Source organism: Pristiophorus japonicus, chromosome 20, assembly GCF_044704955.1.
Source record: "Pristiophorus japonicus isolate sPriJap1 chromosome 20, sPriJap1.hap1, whole genome shotgun sequence".
Lineage (NCBI taxonomy): Eukaryota > Metazoa > Chordata > Chondrichthyes > Pristiophoridae > Pristiophorus > Pristiophorus japonicus.
In genome coordinates, this window is record NC_091996.1 from 60,030,969 (window position 1) to 60,058,112 (window position 27,144).

The 27,144-nt window shown below is 44.3% G+C and overlaps 1 protein-coding gene across 1 annotated transcript in view; it reads right to left on the minus strand.

Annotated features, from left to right (window-relative positions):
* LOC139232524 (neural proliferation differentiation and control protein 1-like) overlaps nucleotides 1–27,144 on the minus strand; it is a 220,271-nt gene that overhangs the window by 21,306 nt on the left and 171,821 nt on the right. The window lies entirely within an intron of this gene.

The window sequence follows — 27,144 nt, forward strand, 5'->3', positions numbered from 1 at the left end:
TAGGCCTTTTGGCTAAGAGCATTGGCGCAGAGTGATCCTTGATGTGTGCAAGGTGACCTCTGGCGTTTGTAATCTGACAAGATGATCTGACAAAGAATTGGAAAGATTGGCAACGAATTAAAAAAAAACCTGGAGCTAAATATTCACGCGTATAGCTCCAGTCCCAGAACACTCCAGATCACACATGTGCAGTGTCACCATTTACTGTGACTGCAAGATTTATTTGATTCGCATTGTGAGTGCAGGAGAGGGAACAAATTATGCTGCGTAAATTATCTTAGTGTCACTGGCTCGTGACAGATGGATCTCGTGCAGGCTGAGGAAACCCCAAAGTAAACTTGCTGGATCTGCCCTGACCAACTGCCAGATAGGACCAGCAACGAAGGATCTTGGCAAATCCAGCAAGGTTCTTCGGGGTTGCTGCCAGCTGGAGGTGACCTGTGTGTCGGGACAAGTTGGCACAAGCATGGCACTTGGTCCTATACAAAAGCGGCACTTTGTACAACAGTCAACTGTGTTTAAATGGACAGACACATGGACGTTTGTGCTGAATGAATAGAAATTCAGTTCGGGTCCCTGATGCCTTTGCAGGTAAAGGCACAACTCACACAAATTGAAACTTGTACTTTCTAGTCTGTATGATTCCTAGACCACACAAACTAGAAGGTCCTTAGTTTGGTTCCCAGTTTGTGCTGTGTTATCAATTTTTGATGATTTTCTTCCCTGTAGTTGCAGACTCCTGCTGGGCCACTCTCCTGTGTCACCTTAATTCCCATTTTTCACACTAGACACCAGACTATTTGACTGTGTGGGACATCACATTCCAACCTAATCTTGTCCTCTCTGGATGCCCACTCACAAATCCAGTCAGCAGCGGAATCCCTTCCTAATCCAGCTGCACTGAGGCTATTTCCAGTACTCTGAGGAGAGATCAGCAAACTCAGCACAGATCAGGAATCTAACCTGGAACCACTGGTTTGCATGGCTATGTGATATACTGCCTTTACCAACTGAGTCATCAGGGGAGTGGTCTTTGCTAAGGCAGCTGATCACAACCAAAGTAGCATTCAGGGAGCTACAACTTGCCTCAACAACTCAATGTTGGCGATCATGGGTGGGGAGGAGGTGGAGAGAGAAATCAGCCAAGGTTCCCACTCCGCATTGATATCCAGCCATGTGTGCTGGAAAGTGGATGCATATGGACATGGGCCAAGGGCAAGATCAAGCTTAGCAGCGATGCCTTTCAGGTTAAATAGCTTGCAAATGCTCCGTGTCTAGGATCACTGTGAAAAACGACAACTGCGTTCAGGTACCAAAGAGATCTGAAACACCTCTGGAACTGTTCTCAGCAAGAGTCGGTGCGGTGAGAAAGCTGAGGGAAAAAGCTGAAAGCTGGCATTACCTGAAGGCTCAGAGGATAAGCAGCCCACATGGTCATAGTTTCGAGAGACAAGGAGAATGAGAAAATCAATTTGAAAAAGTTGTCCAGTCCCGTCTAGCAAATGCAAAGTCAGATTAATAAAGCTGTATGCATCAGTGACTCCTCCCACAAGACCCATGCAATCAAAATCTATAATGGCTTCATAATATAGCCCGATAATTCAATTAAAAAATGATCTCCAATAATATACAGTGTCTCCAATGTGTACGAGTGTGACTACAGCGGACTGAAAACGTATGCACTGACAAGTCTCATGTGAACCAAATGCAGTGTGTAAATACAGCACTATTCATCTTGAATGGATCATAGAAAAGAGAGAGTGAAGTAAAAGATAACAAGATTAAGAGAACTGCACATCAACCATGAAATTGGGGATAATAATAAAGGCAATAAGGCTCGGCTTGTTGTCTTGCTAAATAAAACTGTCAACACCACATACCACAGGGCCCGACCTGTAACCCCCAACAACTATCGGCTGGCTGTGTGTGGTTGCAAGTGGAGGCTGCAGGGAGCCTGGTAATCACCTCTCTCTAGACAGGAGCAAACAGGCCCTGCTCTGAGCAGGAGGGCTTGACCAGGACTGCAGGAGCTGGTACAGATGTAAATCAGCTGCTTGCACAGTGTCAGATTGCAAACACTCAATGGGTCTGAAAGAAGACAGATGGGATTGATGACAAATTGCCTGCTCCATAATAGCAGCCAACAGCCCCCTGTTGCTCACAATGTGCAGCACCTTTTAAAGCAACATCCCTTACAATTTGTTTCAGGACAGGACAAGCCCACCGGTGCCTGGGGTGGAGCAGCAAGAGAACGAGTTTGGATTGATTTAATTACTTAGAAAACGCACAACCCCCGAGATAACGTCTGCACTTTCAGAGACGGTACAGTTGCCTGAATATGCTTCTCTTTGTCCGGCAGAACACTAAACTGCATACAATTCAGTTTTCCTTATCTGGCCCTTATCATTGAATCCACTGTCCTTTAAATATACTAATGTCTTGTTTACATTGAGACTCGGTGCCGTAATTGGGGCCTAGGGTACCCAGCTGCAAAGTGCAGGTGCTTGCAAACTTTCACCGCTCCTTTGCCCCGACGTCGAGATTGCAGAGGCGCGAGTTCAGAGCCCAGAAGAGGAGAGGGCCCAAGGGTAGCACGGGCCAGCCCACACTGCGATGTGCTTGCGCACTAGGTCCGTGCAGCAGAGCTAGTCTCCAATCGTCTTGGTTAATCCTTGCTCTTTCAAGCCCGTGTGGTGACTAGTGTGCAACGGCCACCACACATTAAAAAAATCCACGCATGGCACCTTCCACCCATCAACATGTAGTTCGGGACCTGGAATATTAGGTCCTTCATTGAAACACCTGTGAACTCATCCCTTATTGGTGTGGAAGCAAGTCATCCTCAATACGAGGGACTGCCTAAGAAGAAGCAGGTACTTGGTCCATAACAGATTTATATTAAGTGGCTGCTACTATCTATCGGCAGTTCAGTCTGTGGTGGCAGTGCTATAGTACAAAGGCGGCATCATTAGCGCCTCCAGAGACATGAGATCCATCTCGTGTGTCTTTTTCACGAGCCGGCAGCACAATTGTCATTTTCTCTGGCCCCCTATAAGCCGACTATACTGAGGAAGGTCTGTGGGCAGAATACTTAAGGCGAGAAGGCTGCCTTTTAAGTTGCATAGTTGGCGACGCAGATCTGAAATTTGTGCTGCAATGGAAAAGTGGACAAATACAGAGTGCCAGGAAGTAAAATACAGCAGGGACGCACTCCAGTATTATACTGTCAGTTGGTTAGTGCAGACAACTAGTGTGGTAATCAAAGTTCAGCATTCTAGATTAACATTTTTACCTACACTTTAACCATGAAGATACAGAAATGTGTGTATGGAATATATAGAAGATAATGTTTTAAAAACAAAGTTTTCGCCCTCCTCCTCTCTACTGAAGGTGCTGACCCTTTCTTGGTGACATCGTCCGAAAACACATCAGGTTCAACATGTACGCTGACAACACCCAGCTCTACCTCTCCACCACCTATCAACCCCTCCACTGTCTCTGATTTGTCACGCTGCTTGTCCAACATCCAGTACTGGGAAGATTGAAGTCATTGTCTTCAGTCCCCGTCACAAACTTCGTTCCCCACTGACTCCATCCCTCTCCGTAGCCACTGACTGCAGCTGAACCAGACCGTTTGCAATCTTGCGGTCCTATTTGACCCGGAGATGAGCTTCCGACATATATCCTCTTCATCACCAAAGCCATTTACTTCCACCTCGGTAACATCATCTGCCCCTGCCTCAGCGCATCTGCTGCTGGGAAACCCTCATCTATGCCTTTGTTATATCTAGACTTCACTTTGCCAATGCTTTCCTGGACGTCCTCCCATTTTCCACTTTCCATAAACGAGTTCATCCAAAAACTCTGTAGCCTGTAACCTAACTCACACCAAGTCCCGATCAGTCATTACTCCCGTGCTCACTGATCTACATTGGCTCCCGGTCCAGCAACACCTCGATTTAAAAATTCTCCTCATTGTTTTAAAATTCCTCGCCCTCCCTATCTCTGTAACCCTCCAAGATCTCTGCACAGATCCAATTCTGGCCTTTTGAGCATCCCATATTTTCTTCGCTCCACCATTAGCGGCAACTGACTAGGCCCTAAGCTCTGGAATTCCCTCTGAAAACCTCTCCACTTCTCCAGCTCTTTCTCCTCCCTGAAGAGGCCCCTTAAGTCCTACCTCTTTGATCAAGTTTTTGACCATCTGTCTTAATATCTCCTTATGACTCGGTGTAAAATTTTGTTTGAAAACGTTCCTGTGAAACGCCTTGGGATGTTTCACTACATTAAACGTGCTATATAAATTAAAGTTGTTGTTAGCAAATTCAAATAGGCCTGGCCCAGCATCAGCAGGCTATTCCATTGTACGATGGGGATCCTGTCCTCACCCGGGATCCATCCGTGTTCCCATTCCAGTAAAAACCAGCAGCTGATTTTCTTCCTTTTCTCTATCTCATGGTGAAGCCCTGTCCAATTGGAGCATTTCTCCAGCTGGGAATAGCAGAGACTGGGACTTCCTGGATCTGTGCGGATCAGTTCCATACAGAGTAGAGTATTCACTAACAGCCACTGGGGAGCCCACCTCCTCTCCCCTTTCAAAAGTAATTCTCTCCCCTAATTAAATTCCCCAAGTCAATGCACACCATTCCTGAGCTATGAAAGGCAGATGGGACTCTTCCAGGCATGGTGCTGCTTTTCTGTTACTATCAGGTGCTGTAGGAGCATGTCTCTAGCTCATACATGATATTCACTTTTTCTTTATGGGGAAGTCTCTCTCTGGACATTCTGCTCAATGCTCACTCTCTTTCATCCTCCCTATGAATTTACCATGAAAAAAAGAAAAGACTTGAATTTCTATAACTCCTTTCATGACCTCAGGACGTCCCAAAGCGCTTTACAGCCAGTTAGGTACTTTTGAAGTGTAGTCACTGTTGTAATCTAGGAAACGTGGCAGCTAATTTGCACACAAACGTAAACATCAATGTGATAATGATCAGATCATCTATTTTTAGCGATGTTGGTTGAGGGATAAATATTGGCTTGGCTAAAGGTAGAACTCATCTGCTCTTTGAAATATTGCCATGGGATCGGTTACGTCCACCCGAGGGGCCGCGGTTTAATGTCTCATCCGAAACACGGTCCCTCGAACAGTGCAGCACTTCCTCAATAATGCATAGGTGTGCCAGCCTAGACTATGTGCTCACAGCCTTTTGACTCAGAGGCAAGAGTGCTACCCCAGAGCCATGGCTGACACCCAAGTTCCACAGGAGCTTCCTGTAATAGGGAGTTACAACCCAGTTCCCATCGCTCTGTTGTAGAGAATTGCCAGCATGCTGTTGTGTCATGTAGTTCTAGCTGTTAAATTAAACCAGCCACTTCGAAGTTTGCATGAATGGCCCAGTATGATTGTGTCTCCATTCTGACAGGCCCTTGGCCACTTGCTTGGCATCTTGCCACAACAGGAAGACTGCCATCAGTGTGCTGGGAATAATGGGAGCAGCAGTGATTGTAATTCACCTTCATTTTCATGTCTTCTCCCATTGCATTGCTCAATGTATCAGACGATGCCATGGTACAAGATACAGTGGGTAAAGCGTCAACTCGTTAGTGGGGCCCATTTACATGGGGAATTCCCATTATGATTGATTATAGACGTTTTCCATGTGTTAAACGTTGACATTTAAAGCTTGACAAAAAAATTGACAATAGGAATAGAAGCTTGTGTATGCATGCCACTTCTTTCCACAAGATTTTTAATATAATATAAACAGATTATTGGTTCTGCTGGGCTCAGCACGATTCAAAGGCCTGTAACCATGCAGCATCAAACAGAAAAAATCAGCTGAGCAGCTGGAATCGGACACAAATTATAGACAGATTTTGAAGTCTATAAACAGGAAGAGCTCGAAACCTGCCTACTATACAGGGCATTTCTTTATCTTGGCAAAGCTTTTGTGAATTAAAACTCCCTTTCCACAAAAAATATTTTTTCAGCTCTCCTAACACTTCTGCTCAGTTTCATTATTCAGATGCTGAATTAAAATTGGAAATTAAAAGTAACAATTTACTTGGGTTACAGCCAGGAAGGCATTTCAGTACTGACTTTACTTTCTGCCATTGGTGAATGATTGCCTTCATTACAATTTCAATCCATTTGATTAGCTGCCCTTTGCTTCAGCACTGACGTTCAGGAGGAGCAAAGCTCCCTCAATGTACCGCATGTGACATTAACCACTGGTCTCCTGCAGGGCACTTGGATCCACAGAACAGATAGTTCTGACAGCTGATTTGGAGACCCACGACAAAGTGTGATTCCTACTACAACAACTACTTGCATTTATATAGCGCCCTTAACGTTGTGAAACGTCCCAAGGCACTTCACAGGAGTATTATGAAATAAAAAATTTGACAAGAGCCACATAACGAGAAATTAGGGCAGGTGACCAAAAGCTTGGTCAAAGAGATAGGTTTTAAGGAGCATCTTGAAGGAGAGAAGAGGGGTAGAGGCAGAGAGGTTTACAGAGCTTAGGGCCTAGGCAACAGAAGGCATGGCCACCAATGGTTGAGTGATCATAATCAGGGACGCTGAAGAGGGCAAAATTAGCGGAATGCAGACATCTGAGAGGATTGTGAGGCTGGAGGATATTACAGAGATAGGGAGAGGTGAGGCCATGGAGGGATTTGAAAACTAGGTTGAGAATTTTGAAATCGAGGCGTTGCTTAACCGGGAGCCAATGTAGGTCAGTGAGCACAAGAGCATGACTTCTAGTTTACGTAAGGTAGAATGTGGGAGGCCAGTGAGGAGTGTGTTGAAATAGTCTAGAGGTAACAAAAGGTATGGATAAGAGCTTCAGCAGCAAGTACAGAGGTGGGCGATGTTACGGAGGTGGAAATAGGCGATCTTGGGAAATGCCATCAATTATGTGAAACACTGCCATGCCGTAAAAAACACTAAGTGACGATAAATGGTACAGTCTGCTCCTGATAAAAGTGAAAATACAATTTTGAATTAATAAAAAACTCCAGTACTTTTATATTCCAGCTGCTTAATTCAAATTACTGGATTTTTTTTTTTTAAAGCTGAATTTGAATTCAAATTAACTGACTAAATTATCAGGAGTGGACTATAGCAACCTATAACATGCATCTTCTCCAGAACTCTATCCCTTCCTATCCTCACTCACACGCAGTATATATACCCGACTTTTGCCTAGCTCAGCTGGTATAGTGGTGAGGGGGGTGGGTGTTAGGTACGGAGTTGGCCTCAGAATCCCTGATTTGAGCAAGAGAAGGAAACCCATTGGATTCCTGCTTCTTTTCATTATCTAGTTGAATGTGAGCCTGCAATGGGCCCCTGTAACACATATTCTGCATGATGAGAAATGAAGACAAGACATCAGAGACCTGGCAGTGTGTGTGCCGCTGTACCTCAGTGACAGCTTTCAGGAAAGGAGAGATTTAAAAAAAAAGTCATACAATTTTAGACACACTAAACTGTTAACACACAGACACAGAAGGTTCTGCAACAGTTGTGATAGTGAATCTATCAGATGCACATTAGAGTCTGCTATTCAGGTTCAGTCTTCTTACCTCAACTTCAAAGGCGTCAGAAGCCTGGTCACCTCCCCTCCTCCATCCCTCCCCTTATCTGCCTGCAATACATTGCTGCGGTGAAGCAGCCTCACTGGGGAGCCACAGGAAGGCAGGCAATGCAGTAGCAAATAAATGGGAGGGGGGCAGAGAGTGAAGGAGGTGCCCCCCCCCCCCTTCCCAGTTGTCTAATTCAAGGTTAGGCAAAGTGTTTCTTCAATGACACTGTCAAGTGATTTAAACTGTTCGACGACAAACACAACACCCACCACATTGCGTAATTAACTATAATTAATATGGCACTGACTGCATTGGGCGGAATGAGTAATTTGTTTGATTAATCTACTGTGGTGGAATATATGACTTAAAACAGAGGTATTGATTAAAATGTAACACTGATTAGTTGCCCCATAGTTTCGGCACTTTTAGAAGCATATTTTATTAGTTTTTGTGTATAAATATATCCCCAATTCATTTTAAAGCCACTTAACCTTTGTATATTCTACAGCCACGAGAAGAAAAAAATAACCTATAGACAATCTCTGCCTGCACCTCACCGACACCCTGTCATTAATCAGCAGGCAAGCTGAGACAAGTCACTAGTGATTCACCAGATGAATATGCTCTTGTCCTTGGCATGGCTGATCACAGATACAGCCAACATCCATTGCTCACTGAAGGCCCTTTTACAATTGAATTGGGGTTCCAAGGAGCACTGCTTAACTTGAGACCTAGGGAAAGAACAGTACTTCAAAAGTACTTCATTGGATGTAAAGCACCTTGGGGCGTCCCGAGGACGTGAAAGGCGCTATAGTTTGTTGCAGTCACTGTTGTTTATGTGTTGTTGACGATGTTGATTATGTAGGGAAACATGGCAGTCAATTTGCACACTGCAAGATTCCACAAACACATTGAGATAAATGACCAGATAATATTTGGCTGGCTGTGGGTGAGGGAGGAATGCTGTCCAGGACACTGGGAGATCTCCACGGCTTGTCTTTGAATAGTGCTGTGCGAATCTTTGACGTTCATTTAAACTGGAAGACGTGGCTTTGGTTTAATGTCTCCTGGTGCTATTCCAAAAAAAGACGACTTGGTGAAAGCCTTTGATTTTTGACTGGTGGCTAAAAGGAATCCAGCACCATGCAATTAGTCACTGGCAATACATGAAAATCTGTGTTTGAATGATGTGGAGACTATAAAATGTTCCCGGCTTTATTCTGGAAATTGTCTTTGACTGTGGGAGTACTGCCTGCCTGCAGTCTTGTAGTGCTGAATTGGAACTGCAGTGTTGTATTAGAAGCCACATTTGTCAGTATTAAGGTAAAAATACTAGTTCTGGCATTTTAATACGGTGGGGCCAAGTTTCGGCCTGAGTTGCTCCTGTTTTTTTGGAGCAACTGGTTTAGAATGGAATATCTTAGAAATTTGAATTCTCGGCATTTAGTTTGCTCCAGTTCTAGTCAGTTAGAACAGTTTCACTTTGGAACAGAATTTATTTTTCAAAAGTGGGCGTGTCCGGCCACTTACGCCTGTTTTCAAAGTTTAGGCAGTGAAAACTTACTCCAAACTAACTTAGAATGGAGTAAGTGAAGATTTTTGTACGTTCGGAAAAACCTTGTCTACACTTTAGAAAATCAGGCGTAGGTTACAAATTAGGCGTAGGGAATGGGGGAGGGGGGTTTAAAGGGAAGTTTACAAACATTAAACACTTCAGTTTTACAAATAAAGAGCCATCATCAATAATAAATGATAAATCAATAAATCAACCAATAAATCAATCAAAAAAAATTAATAAAAAATAATTTTTTAAAAAATCAATAAAAAATTGTTTTCTATTTACTGACTGCAGCACCGGGAGTCCTCCACCAGCGTGCTGGGACGGTCCCACCAGTGTGTCTCTGTCAGTGTCTCTATCACTCTGTCTGTGTGTGTGTGTGTGTGTGTCTCACTCTCTGTCTGTCAGTGTCTGTGTTTCTGACAGCGAGGGGAGGGGGGAGAAGGGGGGAAGAAGGAAGGGAGGGAGAGGAGAGAGGGAGGGAAGGAGAGAGGAAAGGAGAGAGGAGGGAGGGAAGGAGAAATGAGGGAGGGAGGGAGGGAAGGAGAGAGGAGGGAGGGAAGGAGAGAGGGAGGGAGGGAAGGAGAGAGGGAGGGAGGGAAGGAGAGAGGGGGGGAGGGAAGGATAGAGGGGGGGAGGGAAGGAGAGAGGGGGGGAGGGAAGGAGAGAGGGGGGAGGGAGGGAAGGAGAGAGGGGGGAGGGAGGGAGGGAAGGAGAGAGGGGGGAGGGAGGGAGGGAAGGGAGAGAAGGAGGCTGAACGGCCGGGCCCAAGACCTTGGGCTAGATTTACAGGTAGGTGGTGTGGAGTGGGGGGGGGGGGGCTGGAAGAGAGAGAGAGAGAGAGAGAGAGAGAGAGAGAGAGAGAGAGAGAGAGAGAGAGAGAGAGAGTCGCGGAGGTCCCAGGGAGGGGGAGAAGAGAGAGAGAGAGAGAGAGAGAGAGAGAGAGGGAGGGAGGGAGGGAGGGAGGGAGAGAGAGAGAGAGAGTGAGAGTGTCGCGGGGTGGGGAGAAGAGTCGCGGAGGTCCGGGGGGGGGGGGGGGGGAGGGGGGGAGAGAAGAGAACGGAGGTCGGGTCCGGTCGGGTGGGAGGCAGCCTTATGCACGCAGCCCCCAGTGACGTCATTCGGCCAGGGCTAGGGGTTGCGTGCTTTGGGCCCCTCCCACACAGTTTTGGGCGCCTGGAGCTACTGCACATGCGCGCCCACTGTAGCGCGTATGTGCACCGGTCCCGGCATTGTTTTCAGCGCAGGGACCTGGCTCCGCCCCCTACAGCTCGTGCTGCGCCGCGCCCAGCTCCAGAGGGCCTCCAGGGAGCCGGAGAATAGGTACTTTTTTTTTTTAGGCGCACTTTCTGGCGCGAAAAACGGGTGTCCAGGTCCGGGCCGCGCCATTTTAGGCGCAGCCCAAAACTTGGGCCCGGTAAGTGGCAGTTCTCACACTGTGAGCTGCAGTTGGAAATATAAATGACTCAACCTTCACCATGGGATGGCAGTAGAGACCCACTTTTTTGTGGGAATTATAAGCTTATCATCGGGTCGCCATTTAAAAATAAAAATGTTGAACTGGCTTCCCTTGCTTTTTGGGAATTTAGGATTTCCAGGTTTTCTTTTTGGTGCGTGGAAAGGGGGCAGTAACAGGAAAATTAAACTGGGACAACACTCCATCAGGATCCCTTAGCAAATATAAAAAGTGCCATGTAGTGATTTGAAAGTTTACAATCAATCAGTTCCTGCAGCCGCTTCATTGTTGAGTTCCATGCACCTTGCCTTTTCCCGCCTTTTCTTCCTACATCTCGTGAATTCTGACGCACACACCCGAGAGATGGGTCGTGCTGTGTTTATGTTTCAGCACTGCCATCAGTAGCAATGTTTTGTTTGGAAATGCTGTAGTATTAATGATCTGACAATAGTAACATCACGAAAGAGATAATCTAATCATTTATCTCATTGCTGTTTGTAGGATGTTGCTGTGCGTAAATTGGCTGCTCCGTTTGCGTACATTACAACCGTGACTACAAAAGTAATTTATTGGCTGGGAAGTGCCTTGGGATGACCTGAAAATGTGAAAGGTGCTATATAAATGCAAGTTCATCTCTCCCTCCTACTATTCGACATTGCATCCAAAAGACAGTGCAGCACTCCCTCAGTACTGCATTAAAGTAGCAGCCTAGATTATGTGCTCAAGTCTTTGGAATGGGGCTTGAATTTACGACCTTCATGACTCATAGGTCAGAGTGCTACCACTGAGCCACAGCTGAAGTGCAACAAGTGAACTGGTCCTGGCTTTGATTGGCTGGGTTTCTGGTTTGGAAGAAGTTGAGTATTGAAGGGTGTAATCCAATGCCATTTCAACCTTGCATTTATATAGCATCTTTCACAACATCCCAAAGTGCTCCACAGCCAATGAAGTACTTTTGAAGTGTAATCACAGTTGTAATGTCGGGAAATGTGTAAGCCAAATTGTGCACAGCAAGGTTCCACAAACAGCCAGGAGATAAATGACCAATTAAACGGTTTTAGTGATCTTATTGAGGGATGAATGTTGGCAAGGACATCAGAACTCGCCTACTCTTCTTTGATGCGATCTTTTACATCCACCCGAGAGAGCAGACGGGCCTCTGTTTAACATCTCATCCGAAAGATAGCGCCTCATACAATACAACACTCCTTCAGTGTCAGCCAAGTCTTTGGCGCTATATCAATGCAAGTTGTTGTAACCCTACAACAGCCAGAGTCCATGATGGATGATGGACGACGACAACTTACAAACAGGATCTTGCAGAATTGGCAGGCTATTCATCACTTTATACAAAAGGCAACCAGAAAGTCTACCCCAACAGTCCTCCATTCAGACTATTACTGGATCTATGACCTGCATCACCGGACAGAATCTGCATGAACATCACTATTCAGAACACTACAAAATCATCCAAGGATAAACTGTGAAACCCTACTCCCATGGGAATATAGGTGGGAGAATTGGATGCAGAGGTCACTGCTCCTGATTCGCAGCACTCCTAATTTTCTGGTGATTAATTTTAATGGACAGTAAATGGGAAGCACCATGAATCAGGTACTGGCTGACCTCTGCACCAATTCTCCAATCTGTATTCTTGTTGTTTACACTGCTATTTATGTTCATTTCTATCAAGGTTTATGTAGCTGTGCTTTAGGTATTTCTCAATTTAATTTCAAAAGAGGAACCAAAAGTGGACATTCCATGTAGAAGAAGACAGTCTTCAGGGAATATTTTGGGATATGTTAGTTACCCCACCTTACTGAAAGGACTATCACTGATAGGTTTAGTTTTCTCCTGTTCTGATGATGAGGTTGTGCATCAAGCCTTCCACTCTACAGGTTTGCTGCTAGTGCTATACTGGACATAGAGGGACAGTGCTGCCACCTGCGTACCTTCCACCCATCACTATCACCATGTCCGCTGGGATGCCTGTATTGGGCTCCTGACTGGCGGTATAAACAAAACCAATTCTGTTCCATATCAGTTCTGACAACTCTGTGGGCTTTGTCATAGAAGCTGTTCAGAGAAAGTGAAATGTATGCAGTTGACTGCTTTATCACCCATATCAAGACTGACTCATTAAATTAAACACATCGAAGATATCTAATAACTGGCACATGCATGTCTAATGTACACAGTGCCTAATAAATGCACAAATTTAATGCATGTATCTGTAAATTTAAAGAACATTTTTGGGTATTATAATGAGTTACATAACATAAAAATCAAATTTTAATTTTCATTACAAATCAATTAAAACCAAAAAAAATTTCTGATCATGGGAACAGTTCTTTGCAGCCACAAATTTTCCTGCAGTCTTTACTGTATGTATAAGGAAACAAATCCTATTATTTCTCATTTGAACAAATGCAAATTCCCTTCAGGAGGTCGAATGAAAGGAAACATAAAAGGCAAGAGGGCCGAAATTGCCCCTCTCAGAAAGTCCCGCTAGCGCCTCCAGGATGCGCTAACAGAGCGCTAAAGGGTTTTCGCACAGACCCCCTTCTCCCTTCCCTTCCCCACCCCCCCCACCCCACCCCCCTCGCCAAAAGTGGTTTGTGCCGCGCCCCACGATCAGCAGACCTATGTGGTGCATGCAAGGGCGATAACATCGCTGTGCGTGCCGACTCCTTATCGCCTCTCAGGGGAAAGTGCCCGGCGGACACGAGGTCAGCGTGGGGTGATGCCATCGACAGCTTCTCGGGCCGACGCGGCGCTTCTGTGCTCATACTCCCACGAATGGGAGGCGCACAACCAGGGGAATTTCGCCCCCTTAATTTTGTTAAAGATTTGAGTTTTCCTTTTTAAAGAAAACCCCCAAATTAATTCACCAATGAAACCGATTTAATGAATACAAGAAATAGTTTAGCAAGAGCAGCCAAGTGCATCAGAACCAGAATGCAAAGAATTTTCTCATCAGTTTTACTGCTGCTCAGTTTGGTAGTTGTGTTCAGAATCTTATACAAGTGGGATGTCCCACTTTCGGTCAGACATGGACCTCTGTTTCCACTTCGTAGACAGAGGCAAAGAGTGGCATCATATTCTGCAACAGCCGAATCTGGAGGTGAAGCTTTTATCCATTCAGATAATTGGATTTATTCCAACTATTTTATTGAACAGACTTTTACACCTAATCAGACTTCAGATATTGGGAGTAGCTCCACAAGAACAGAGCAGGCCAAGAACAGATTTAACAGAGGTTTTTAACACTATGAAGGGTTTTGATATTGGAGATTAGGTGTCGAGGAGTCATCAATATAAAAATTGCCATTCAGAGAATGAGGGGGGAGTTAGGAGATATTTATGTCGCGGGTCATTGGAGCATGGAATACTGTGTCACAGGAAGTAGTTGAGGCATAGAGCATTGTATCTTTTGAGAGAAAGTGGAGGAAAATTTGAAGCAGAGAAAGCTACAGGGATACTGGAGTCTGCAGGGCAGTAGGATTAGTTTCCGATTGATCTAAAATCAGCCACCCCAGACAGAATGGGTGGATGGCCTCCTTCTGTGTTGTAGACTTCTATATGTTCTAGAGCCGTGCTGAGGGACAGCTACACTGTCGAAGGTGCCGTCTTTCGGATGAGACGTTAAACCGACGCCCCGTCTGCTCTTTCAGGTGGTCGTAAAAAGAACCCACGGCACTACTTCGAAGAGGAGCAAGGGAGTTATCCTCAGTGCCCTGGCCAATATTTATCTCTCAATCACATAACAAAAACAGATTATCTGGTCATGATCACATTGCTGTTTGTGGGAGTTTACTGTGAACAATTGGCTGCCACGTTTCCTACATTAGTGACTACACTTCAAAAGTATTTCATTGCCTGTAAAGCACTTTGGGATGTCTTGAGGTCATGAAAAGCGCTATATAAATGCAAGTCTTTCTTCCGGTTTTCCATAATTACTGCCAGATTAGGCTGTTGCAGGGTATAGTACCAAGTGCGTAGGCTGCATTTGAGAACATAGCAGGCTCCCCTGATTGTTTAGCTAATTACAGAAGTGCGAGGGATAAAAGGTCCTCGGCTTTGTTCCCAGGCCTGTGTTCAGTTGGCCGATCTCAATTGGAGTGGCAGACGGACCACGACAATTAACCTCAGCACCCTGGGGAGAAATAAAAATCATCCAGGCTTTCCTGCTCAGGATTGCTATCACATGAGTAAAAACTGCATGTGTGGTCTCAATTGCGATGCTCCCACCCCAGTCAACTAATCTCCCAGCAGTCACAGTGTGGGCTCACCTGGACAAGATACTGGAGAATGCCGACAGGAGAGGGAGGAAGAAAATTGTAAAAAAAAAAAGTGTCACATTTTGAACTGATTACATTTAAGTATCGATCAGCCATGATCTAATTGAAGGAAGGAGCAAGCTCGCCGGGCTGAATGGCGAGTTCCTATGTTCCCAACTGAAAGTAGCAGCATGGAATTGACAAATCCATGAGGAGGGAATTTAAGAAAATTCATCTACCCTAAAAGGTGAATCACACGCTATCACAGTATGCAGACTGCAAAGAATACATGGCACCAAACCAACTCATTTTGTTTTTTTCAGTTTCTGTTTGGATTTAGTCTTATGTACAAATTGTAAGATTTTGTCTTAAAATGTCACAAGAACACAAAGCTGAAGAGTTAGCATCAATAAAACTCCTCAAATATAGCTTTTACTCAGGAGCAATCCCTCTGCATGAAACCAATTACCTCCCGTCACATTCAATCACTCACTTGACTTGGAGTATCGCAAATAACCCCACAGTTCAAACCATTCATAAATATAATTTCCTTCCTTTTTGTGAAATAGCTCTGCCTGAATGTCCTACTTACTCATTTTTGAATTACATCTTCTAGTTTCTGAACTCATCAGCAATGAGATCAATTTTCTGCACTGACCTCAATCCCATTGAAAAGTTTGAAAGCCTTGCTAGGCGGTGATTAAAGGGGAGGGGGACCTTATAGAAATATTGAAGATATTAAGCAGTGTAACAAAAGACAAATCTGGAACACTGCTTCAAGTTAGGCCACAGAACAAGGGGACATGGATTTGAATTAGTGAAAGGCTGAATTTCTTTTCTCCCCCACACAAAAAAGTAACTTGTCCAGAGTCCTGACATTATCTTTGCTTTTCTACACCAAGGGCAATAATACGGTGACCAAAATGGACACAATACCTTACATGGGGTCGAATCAGTGCCCGAGTCATACAGAAACATGACCTCTTTTGATCAGATTTGTGTGCAAGGTTCCTCCACAGTGAGTTCTGATTCCAAACATAAATTACACACGATTCATCTCTCTTCCTGGCTCTGTGTCCATTTCCTATTGCGTTTTGTCAAGGGCCTTGGAACATTTCTTTATGTTAAAGGTGTTCCATAAATACAAATTATTGTTCTTAGTTGGGGACGAGCAAGTGCTTCCAACATAAATGGAAGGAAAACAGGATTGAGAGTCAGTTAGCTTGAGCTTAGTCGAGGCAGAGGCGGGAATGCTACACTTGGTCAATGTTGCCAGGCTAGGGAGAGGAAAGGCCAGAGAGGATACTGGCTCCTGACTGTTATCCATAATCACTACTGCAAGTCCTACTGAATAGGACTGGGCTCAGCTGTATGAAAAAAAAACACTTGGTTGTGATATTGAAGGGTTGCCAGTGCTGGAGAGCTGTACCCCAGAATTTGTCACTGCCTTCAGGAAGAAGAAGGGAAGCTAATTAAATCAACAAAAAAAATGTACAAGTATGTCGGGATAGAAATTGGATACCGTCGGCCTGCCAGTGTGAACTGACTGGGTGCAGGAAGCAATCCCTGCACAGGCAGGCCCAATTCAAATTGGGCCTTGGGCCTCCATTTAAATTACTGCCAAGCTGCAGTCACCTAGGCAGCTCATTGGAGAAGCGGAGATCGCTTGTGGCCAGCTGACAGTGGCTCTTCGGTAGGTCCTGGAGAAGGGAGGCGATCAGAGGCTGGCATCAGTCTTCGGGATGGGCACTCCTGCTCCTCCTGGCTCTGCATTGAAGACATTTTTGAAAGAAACTTATAGATTTTTGATGGCTGCTTCCGGCAGTTCCTTTAAGGATCATGGGTTAGGCAGGCCTGTTGCCGGCTGAACTCAGGACAGCCGAATTTCGCAAAGGGGTCTATCAACAGGCGTTAAGGCCCCTGATTAACATATTCAAGGGGCCCAACGCTGATTTAAGGCGGCTGCCAGAACACTTGAAAAATGGGCTCTACCAATTTAGCAGTGGGACAAACGCCTGTGCAGATTGGGCGCAGGCCATACCACTGCTAAATTGATATACTGTGCACCCATTTTACGTCCAAAAATCAGGTACACCGTATATCGACTTCCTTCCACAAAGCATGCAACCAATTTCCAACTCAGAAGACTCTTCCTCGTTAATTCGTCAGCACAGGCTGCCTTCTTGTCCTGGCTCCTTACTATTCATCACAAAGTCACAGAAAGTAGCGGTGTTAGAACATAAGAACATAAGAATTAGGAACAGAAGTAGGCCATCTAGCCCCTCGAGCTTGCTCCGCCACTCAACAAGATCATGGCTGATCTGGCCGTGGACTCAGCTCCACTTACCCGCCCGCTCCCCATAACCCTTAATGGTTAAAAATCTATCTATCTGTGATTTTAATACATTCAATGAGCTAGCCTCAACTGCTTCCTTGGGCAGAGAATTCCACAGATTCACAACCCTCTGGGAGAAGAAATTCCTTCTCAACTCGGTTTTAAATTGGCTCCCCCGTATTTTGAGGCTGTGCCCCCTAGTTCTAGTCTCCCCAACCAGTGGAAACAACCTCTCTGCCTCTATCTTGTCTATCCCTTTCATTATGTTAAATGTTTCTATAAGATCACCCCTCATCCTTCTGAACTCCAACGAGTAAAGACCCAGTCTACTCAATCTATCATCATAAGGTAACCCCCTCATCTCCGGAATCAGCCTAGTGAATCGTCTCTGTACCCCCTCCAAAGCTAGTATATCCTTCCTTAAATAAGGTGAACAAAACTGCACGAGTACTCCAGGTGCGGCCTCACCAATATCCTGTACGGTTGCAGCAAGACCTCTCTGCTTTTGTACTCCATCCCTCTCACAATGAAGGCCAACATTCCATTCGCCTTCCTGATTACCTGCTACACCTGCAAACTAATTTTTCCCTCTGCACCGCAGCATGTTGTAATTTCTCCCCATTCAAATAATATTCCCTTTTACTGTTTTGTTTCCCCCAAGGTGGATGACCTCACATTTTCCGACATTGTATTCCATCTGCCAAACCTTAGCCCATTCGCTTAACCTATCTAAATCTCTTTGCAGCCTCTCTGTGTCCTCTACACAACCCGCTTTCCCACTAATCTTTGTGTCATCTGCAAATTTTGTTACTCTACACTCTGTCCCCTCCGCAGAGCACACTTTAAAGTTAAATGCCATTCAGTATTCAGATGCAAGGTTGCAGTTTTCTGAAGAACTCGGAGTTCAGCTGTGGGTTTGAGTAACAGACAACTCAAGTTAAGCCCATTAATAGTTGATGAACTCTTTTACTTGATAACATCCAAGCATATTGTAACCAGCTCAGTTGCAGCAGCATTTTCAGTGTGACATCAAAGTAATTTCACATCCATTAGTGCTGCACTTCCAAGTTAGTTTTTGATTAATGAGAACTTCTCGCCTCTGAATCAGAAGGTTGTGGGTTCAAGCCCTTGTCCAGGTCTTCAACAAATAATCTGGTCTGACTGCAGTGCTGAGGGAATGCTGCATTATTGGAGGTACAGGGGCCGAAATTGCTGCACCGCCCAGCTGCAGGCAGTTTCCCGCCGCATGAAGCTGTTGGGGGCACCGACGGTGCCGGCTGTGCTCCAACAGGGCAATTTCACCCACAGGGTGGAAAAGGAGTTGTCGCCGGGCAGTAAGGGGTTGGCACACGACATGGCGGAAACCCGTTTCCGCCGCCCCCGACTCGGGGGCAATTCCAGATGGATCACATCATCCGCCTGCCCCTGGTCAGAAAGGCTATACCGGCCCATTACCGCCTCTTGGAGGTGGTAACGGGCCTTAACAAAAGAGGCAACTTCGGCCCCACAGTCTTTGAAATTAGACAGTAAATAACCCTAGGCTCACTTGGCTACTCAGACAGACGAAAAAGATCCCACGTTTCTCCGGATGTCCTGGCCAACATTTTGTTTCTGAGCTATCAAAAGATTAAAAGCTCATTTACTGTTTGTGGGAATTTACTGTATGCCAATCTGCTGCTATGTTTGCCAACATGAAGCATTTCGGGATGTCCTGAGGATGTGATAATGCACTAAACACTTTCTTAGAATGATGGCTGTACATTTCAAGGACATACAATGCATGATGGTACCATCAGAAATAAATAAGTCACAGCAAACTAAAAAATGCACAATTCGGAGAACAATGGTGCAGTGTGCGGGGACCTCTGCACCCTGGCTTTTATCCCAGCCCAGGTTGATGGGATCCAACTCGAGCTCTGCTAGCTCGAGGACTAAAAGTCAAATGGGTTTGAGCAGCATCAATCTTAGTGGATGCAGACCCACAATATAAAACTGCCCACAATTTGGCATGTTGATTCAGAGAGGCCAGTGGATAATTGGTATGGGAAATGGAAACATTCACATTGGTGCAACAGAGAATACGATTGAGATGTTAGGTTTCTTTTAAAATTATATAAAGCTGCACATAGTTTTTTTCCCTTGCTAATTTTCTCCCCGGCCCTTCTTCTTAAGACATGGACTCTTTGCTGTTCCACAGCCAGGGTGTCTTCCAGTTCCTTGCCCAAGTAGCTATTCTTTATGTCCAAACCCAGAAAGTTGCTGCTATTCAATTGTTTTATGGGGTGGAGGGGGGGGGGGGGGGCAACAAAGTCAATTGTGATCATGTCCTTACCCAATGACACATGCTCACTTTTCCCACTGCAAACCTGGGGCATGGAGGTCAATTATACTGACTCTATTGCCATCTCTAATTGTGGATCAAATCTTGGACCTTCCTGGTCTGTATGGTTCAGCTATTTTCTACTTTAATCCCCCGAGCCATCAGAATCACCTTTAGGGTTAACTCATATTGTTGGGACTGAATTGAAGGCATTTTGAAATTTGATGCTTCTATAGGTTTGGGTCATAGATTGCGCCATCTGTGGGCTGAGCCACCCACCTTTGTATTGTTAACTCTGGCTCTCTTATGCTGACAGCAGAATCATGGATCCACACTTTTGTTGATCTATGATTCTGGTGTGGGACAAAGAGAACTGGTTTTAGCAATTTGAAAGACAGACTGCAGACATCAATACACCAGGACATAAACCTCAGAAGCACCAAATGAACAACCACCTTAGGGACCTTTGTTGTGCTACACTGATCTAGGGAATGCTCAGTGCTGACAATAGGTGCCCAAAATGGTAAAAGCTTTTCATTTCCCAGCACTTGCATTCCTCACCTTAATAAACATACAAAAATGCATAATACAAAGCCATGCGAAGGAACTTGTTCTATTTACTGTATGAATCTGTCCTCTGCTTCCCTACCATTTCCTGTACATGACCAATTTCAGACCTTTCAACTCTTAAGCATTTCTCATGTGGCAAATGTTTTGACCAGGTCATCCTCCAGTAGCCCGAAAGCTCACTCTTCGTTCAGTAACCTTGTAATGTCAGTCAAAGCAAAGGAACCACTCATAACAATCGATTTCCAATACTAGATGGAGCATTTGGTTTATGTACCTATGCCACAGACATTGGTACACAGAAGCATAGAAAATAGGTGCAAGAGTAGGCCATTTAGCCCTTCGAGCCTGCACCACCATTTAATAAGATCATGGCTGATCATTCACCTCAGTACCCCTTTCCTGCTTTCTCTCCATACCCCTTGATCCCTTTAGCCATAAGGGCCATATCCAACTCCCTCTTGAATATATCTAACAAACTGGCCTCAACAACTTTCTGTGGTAGAGAATTCCACAGGTTCACCACTCTCTGGGTGAAGAAGTTTCTCCTCATCTCGGTCCTAAATGGCTTACCCCTTATCCTTAGACTGTGACTCCTGGTTCTGGATTTCCCAAGTATCGGGAACATTCTTCCTGCCTCTAACCTGTCCAATCCCGTCAGAATTTTATATGTTTTTAATGAGATCCCTTCTCATTCTTCTAAACTCCAGTGAATACAGGCCCAGTCGATCCAGTCTCTCCTCATGTGAGTCCTGCCATCCCGGGAATCAGTCTGGTGAACCTTCGCTGCACTCCCTCAATAGCAAGAACGTCCGTCCTCAGATTAGGAGATCAAAACTGAACACAATATTCCAGGTGAGGCCTCACCAAGGCCCTATACAACTGCAGTAAGACCTCCCTGCTCCTATACTCAAATTCCCTAGCTATGAAGACCAACATACCATTTGCCTGCTTCACCGCCTGCTGTACCTGCATGCCAACCTTCAATGACTGATGTACCATGACACCCAGGTCTCGCTGCACTTCTGTCGCCATTCAGATAATATTCTGCCTTCGCATTTTTGCCACCAAAGTGGATAACCTCACATTTAGCCACATTATACTGCATCTGCCATGCATTTGCCCACTCACCTAATCTGTCCAAGTCACCCTGCAGCATCTTAGCATCCTCCTCACAGCTTACACCATCACCCAGCTTAGTGTCATCTGCAAACTTGGAGATATTACACACAAGTCCTTCCTCTAAATCATTGATGGAGATTGTAAATAGCTGAGGTCCCAGCACTGAACCCTGCGGCACCCAATTAGTCACTGCCTGCCATTCTGAAAAGAACCCGTTTCTCCCAACTCTCTGCTTCCTGTCTGCTAACCAGTTCTCTATCCACATCAATACATTACCCCCAATACCACGTGCTTTAATTTTGCACACTAATCTCTTGTGTGGGACCTTGTCAAAAGCCTTTTGAAAGTCCAAATACATCACATCCACTGTTTCTCCCTTGTCCACTCTCCTAGTTACATCCTCAAAAAATTCTAGAAGATTACGAACATTAGCGACTGGAATGTCTGTAGCATCAGATACACTCTTTCTTAGCCTTGAGTTCCATCAACTTAAGATGTTATCATTGTCCAGGGAAGCATTTTTTTTGGAGGGGGAGGGGGGGTGCGGGGAAGAGCAGTCAGTTAAAATATTTTAAAATAATTGGGAAAATGAATTCCTAATGTTAGGTGTTACAGATGTAATGAGTTCACTATAACAGTCACGGTATCAGATGATGCCTGGAAAGCTGTCATTTTGCTTGTGGCCAGAAACAAGCAGCTGAATTCCACGCAACCTATCTACACAAGAATATAGCAGCAACGGGAACATTATTCTGCTATTACTAAATAATTATTGGTGTAGAATTACTGTAAACTCAATTCCATGAACAATGGCAAGTATTGTGCAGCAGAAGCTTCCCACAGCTATTACACAGGGATACAAACCTATTCAAACTGCAAACACGTTACAATAATATGGGAAATGAATATGTACAATCAGCACTGTACAGGAGACATATATTGCATTGCACAGAGGGCATCAGCACTGTAAAGGAGGCATGTAGTACATTGTACAGAGGGTGGTCTCAGCACTGCACAAGAGTCATAGAGTGCATTGTAGAGAGGGTATAGGTGCTGTACAGGAGTCATATACTGCATTGCAGAGAAGGTATCAGCACTGTAAAGGAGGAATATATTACACTGCACAGAGGGTATCAGCGCTGCACAGGAGTCAGAGTGCATTGCAGAGTGGGTAATAGATTGCATGACATAACAACAGAGAACTTTAGGGGAAATAAAAAATTATTAGTCAAGTAACTTTAAACGAAACTCAATGCATCAGTGCTGGGGCCTCAACTATTTACAATGTATATTAATGACTTGGATGAAGGGACCAAGTGTAATGTAGCCAAGTTTGCTGATGATACAAAGATGGGTGGGAAAGCAAATTGTGAGGAGGACACAAAAAATCTGCAAAGGGATATATTAGGGCTAAGTGAGTGAGCAAAAATTTGGCAGATGGAGTATAATGTGGGAAAATGTGAGGTTATCCACTTTGGCAGAAATAATAGACAAGCAAATTATAATTTAAATGAAGAAAAATTGCAGAGTGCTGCAGTACAGAGGGACCTGGAGGTCCTTGTGCATGAAACACAAAAAGTGAGTATGCAGGTACAGCAAGTAATCAGGAAGGCAAATGGAATGTTGGCCTTTATTGCAAGGGGGATGGAGTACAAAAATAGAGAAGTCCTGCTACAACTGTACATGGTATTGGTGAGGCCACACCTAGAGCACGGTGTACAGTTTTGGTCTCCGTATTTAAGGAAGGATAAACTTGCATTGGAGGCTGTTCAGAGAAGGTTCACAAGGTTAATTCTGGAGATGAGGGGGTTGACTTATGAAGATAGGTTGAGTAGGTTGGGCCTATACTCATTGGAGTTCAGAAGAATGAGGGGTGATCTTATCGAAACATAAAAGATAATGAGGGGGCACGACAAGGTGGATACAGAGGATATTTCCACTCATAGGGAAAACTAAAATTAGGAGACATAGTCTCAGAATAAGAGGCCGCCCATTTAAAACTGAGATGAGGAGGAATTTCTTCTATGAGGGTTATAAATCTGTGGAATTCTCTGCCCTCGAGAGCTGTGGAGGCTGGATCATTGAATATATTTAAGGCGGAGATACAGATTTTTGAGCGATAAAGGAATAAAGGGTTATGGGGAGCAGGCAGGAAAATGGAGCTGAGTCCATGATCAGATCAGATTAGCCATGATCTTATTAAATGGTGGAGCAGGCTCGAGGGGCCAACTGGCCTACTCTTGCTCCTATTTCTCATGTTCAACATCGAACAGATGCAACTGAAGGCTAGTAAGTTAAAACGAATCTTCCGGCTGCATGTGTGTCAGTGTCTCATGTAAGTTAACAAATAAATCTGGAACAACAGTGGTTCAGGAGAAGACACGAGAGCAAATCTCAATGTGGTAAGGAATGCCATTTTAACACTGAGGAAGTCTTGCCTTTAATTCACTTTATATATAATATATAAATAAGTATATAAATATAAATAAATTAAAAAAATATATCACACACACAGCTCCTCATATAGATGAGCATCCCACTTACCAAAAGAAAGACTTGCATTTCTATAGTGCTTTTCACATCCTCCAGACATTCCAAAGCGCTTTACAGCCAATGAAGCACTTTTTGAAGTGTAATCGCTGTTGTAATGTTGGAAACGAGGTAGCCATTCTGCGCAAACAGCAGGCTCCCACGAACAGCATTGAAATAAATGACCAGATAATCTGTTTTCAATGCTGGTTGAGGGATAAATGATGGCCAGGACATTGGGAGAAACACCCCATCTCTTCTTCAAATATCACCGTGCGATCATTTACGTCCACCTGAGAGAGCAGACAGGGGCCTCGGTTTAACATCTCATTTGAAAGACAGCACCTCCGACAGTGCAGCACTCCCACAGTACTGCACTGTCGAAAAAGATGAAAAAATGGACACTGAACATAAATGGGTGTGGACTTGAAGACAAGTATCGAAGTGGTAGGTTTTTAAGAAGACTTTGAAGCCTGGGAGAGAGTAGTAATAGATAGTGGTTTGTAACAGAATTCTAGGGAGCAGGCACATTGTGGCTGAAAGTTTGGCTTTCAGTGATACAGTGGAGGGGCCGGACAACAAGCCAGAATTGAGTCAGAGGGAGCAAGATATGGACTGGGGCAAGAGCTGGAAAAGACTGATTAGCGAGAGTGCAGCAAGGTCTCCGAGACGTTGAAAATTCAGTCAGACACTATGGGGTTCTATTTACAGGGAAGAAGGGCACTGCGAGTGCTCAAAGGCTGCATGTTAATGGCAGTTAGAAACAGAGATGGTCTTTCCCAAAAAATCATAGGAAATTGAGTGCATTTAAGGATATTTGGAAGTAGGTCCTTGAGTACTCGGTTGGTAAAGCAGCTGAACCATGCTAGTATGTGTTAAGTTAGCTGATCTTAGCCTGGATGGCAGTAAGATCCACTAAAATTGGCCTCAGCACCCTTGGACTAGAAGGCAAAAAGAAATATCAGCCCAAGGTTCTTGCTCCCAATTACTATCCAGTGACCTGCTTTAAGTGTCCCATTGGGTGAGGACAGGATAGACTTTGACTGTAAAGCTTCATCATCTCAAAAGCCAACTGGTATATGTCCATTTAGATGAGGTACCAAGGGCTGTCTGCACCCATGGGACTGCACTGCAGGAATCAAAGGAGACGGGGGGAGTGAAAATTGGCAAAGAAATATAATACGCCTCCAAACACTGTACTGCTGTAAATGAATTTAAGACCATAATCCAATTGAGAGATGCAAGTGAAAAAACAAGCCGAGTGAAGGAGGAGTGGTTTGACGTCATATGAACAATTGGATTACCGCCTTCTAATTTATTCACAGGCAACTAGAATCCTCTACCTTATCAATCACATGCATCAATTATTCTAAGTGTTTAATTTCTTGCATTATGCCTTTAAGTAGCCTTCAAGCCACACAACAGTGACAACAGTGTCATCCACCAGTAGTTTATGGCTTACACTCCAAGACCGTTTCCAAATGCAACGGACACTCGCCAACTATAGTAGTCGTTCGCAAAGATTGACCCCCACATACTCAAACTGGTCTGCAATCCAAGCCCTTCCTAATAAACTTATGTTAAGTTAACCAGCCATAACGACTTAATGTGCAATGTCAGTTTTTCACTCTGGGTCGGAATTTTTAAAACTAACAAAATTCCACTCCCTCTTATTTCTGCCCATTACTGTTATTTATGAAGTAAATTGCCTGCTAGATATTCTTGGCACCACCGGGAATTGGATTGACACATGTTACAAAATTAATTTCACTTGATAAGCCTTGAACATGTTCTGCTGCCTGGTTTGGATTCAAAAACCCAAGCTGTTAAGATAAAAGAGCAGTGTTCAAATATGTCATGTTACCCAGTCTGCGACCTCATACAACTCAAACACTTTAAAGAAAACATCATTCATTTATAGTTCTTGTATTCTAACAGGCTCCCCTCCCCAAGAAAAAGGTTAAACAAGAAAAGTTCAATGGTGTTGCACATGTAAGACTGGACTGGATTCAGCTGCTGCCTTTGTATGATCAGCATTGCAGGTGACGTTGAAGGTGTTGCTATGGACACTGAGCTATTCCACAGATTCTATCAATATCCTAAATAGAGGGGATGACAAATCCACTTTAAGGAACAGAATAATTCCAGTTATCTTCTCCAAAATATCAATGAAGAAAGTAAATTCTGAATAAAGCATCTCCTTTCACTAACCCCAAATCTTAATATTGAAACAACGGCTTTTATATAATCACAATGCAATGGTAAAAAGGTTAAAACCCGCTCTTACCTTTCCAGTGTCGATAATCGCTCCTCAAAGGAGCGCTAACACTCAATGTAATCAACACAAAAAGGCACTTTGGAAGTAGAATTCTCTGTCCATTCATTCTTGTGTACAAAATAAAATATGGTCAACACAAAATAAACTCTGACGGTAGGCTGGTTTCTTGTTTCTTAGAGAAAGCAGAGGTAATTGCAGGATAAAGGCACTGGATGCTGCACTGCAGTCACCCCTTGTTATATCTGAGAGCCTTCAGCAATGTGGGATGAGTGAACACCAGCCTGCCCCACATCAGCCAATCGGAAAAAGCCAGTGAGAAATTGCCTGGAGAAATTGCACTGGCTGTGACATAGAAGCGAGCACAGGGAAAATGACAGCTGGTTGTAACTCAGTACTGCACAGAGACACACACTGTCCAGCATCAATACTCAACGTCACATTTGCGCTTTAGGTTAGCCTTTAAAGAGCAGTATGCTTCAATTAGAACAGTGATTGTACAGTTAGTAATTCTAAGACTAATACTCTGTCAAATATTTTAAAGATGCATTTCCACTACAAGTTTACTGTGAATGTGTTGCGATTTTCCTTTGCACCAATAATAAACTTGTGCAGTTTAAAATAAAAATATTAAAACATGCCCTGACTGCAAGCAAAGTGAAGTGAGACTACTACCTCCAGATGTGCTCTGATGAAAGGTCATCGACCTGAAACATTAACTGTTTTTCTCTCCACAGATGCGACCTGACCCGCTGAGTGTTTTCCAGCATTTTCTGCTTTTAGATCAGATTTCCAGCATCTGCAGTATTTTGCTTTTGTTCTCACTCTGGTGTCAGGTCGGGTTCCAACTCCAGTAGATGTTAAGCAAAACTGCTTCAAACTGACACCACAGTTGCAGTGTAAATGCACCCAAAGACCGTTAAGTAAAGAAAAGGCTTGAATTTATACAGCGCTCGTCATGTCCTCAGGACATCCCAAAGCGTTCACAGCATATTAATTACTTTTCAAGTGTTTATAGCGTATGGAAATGCAGCAGCCAATCTTTGCACAGCAAGGTCCCACAAACAGCACTGAGATAATCTGTTTTAGTAATGTTGGTTGAAGGTTAAATG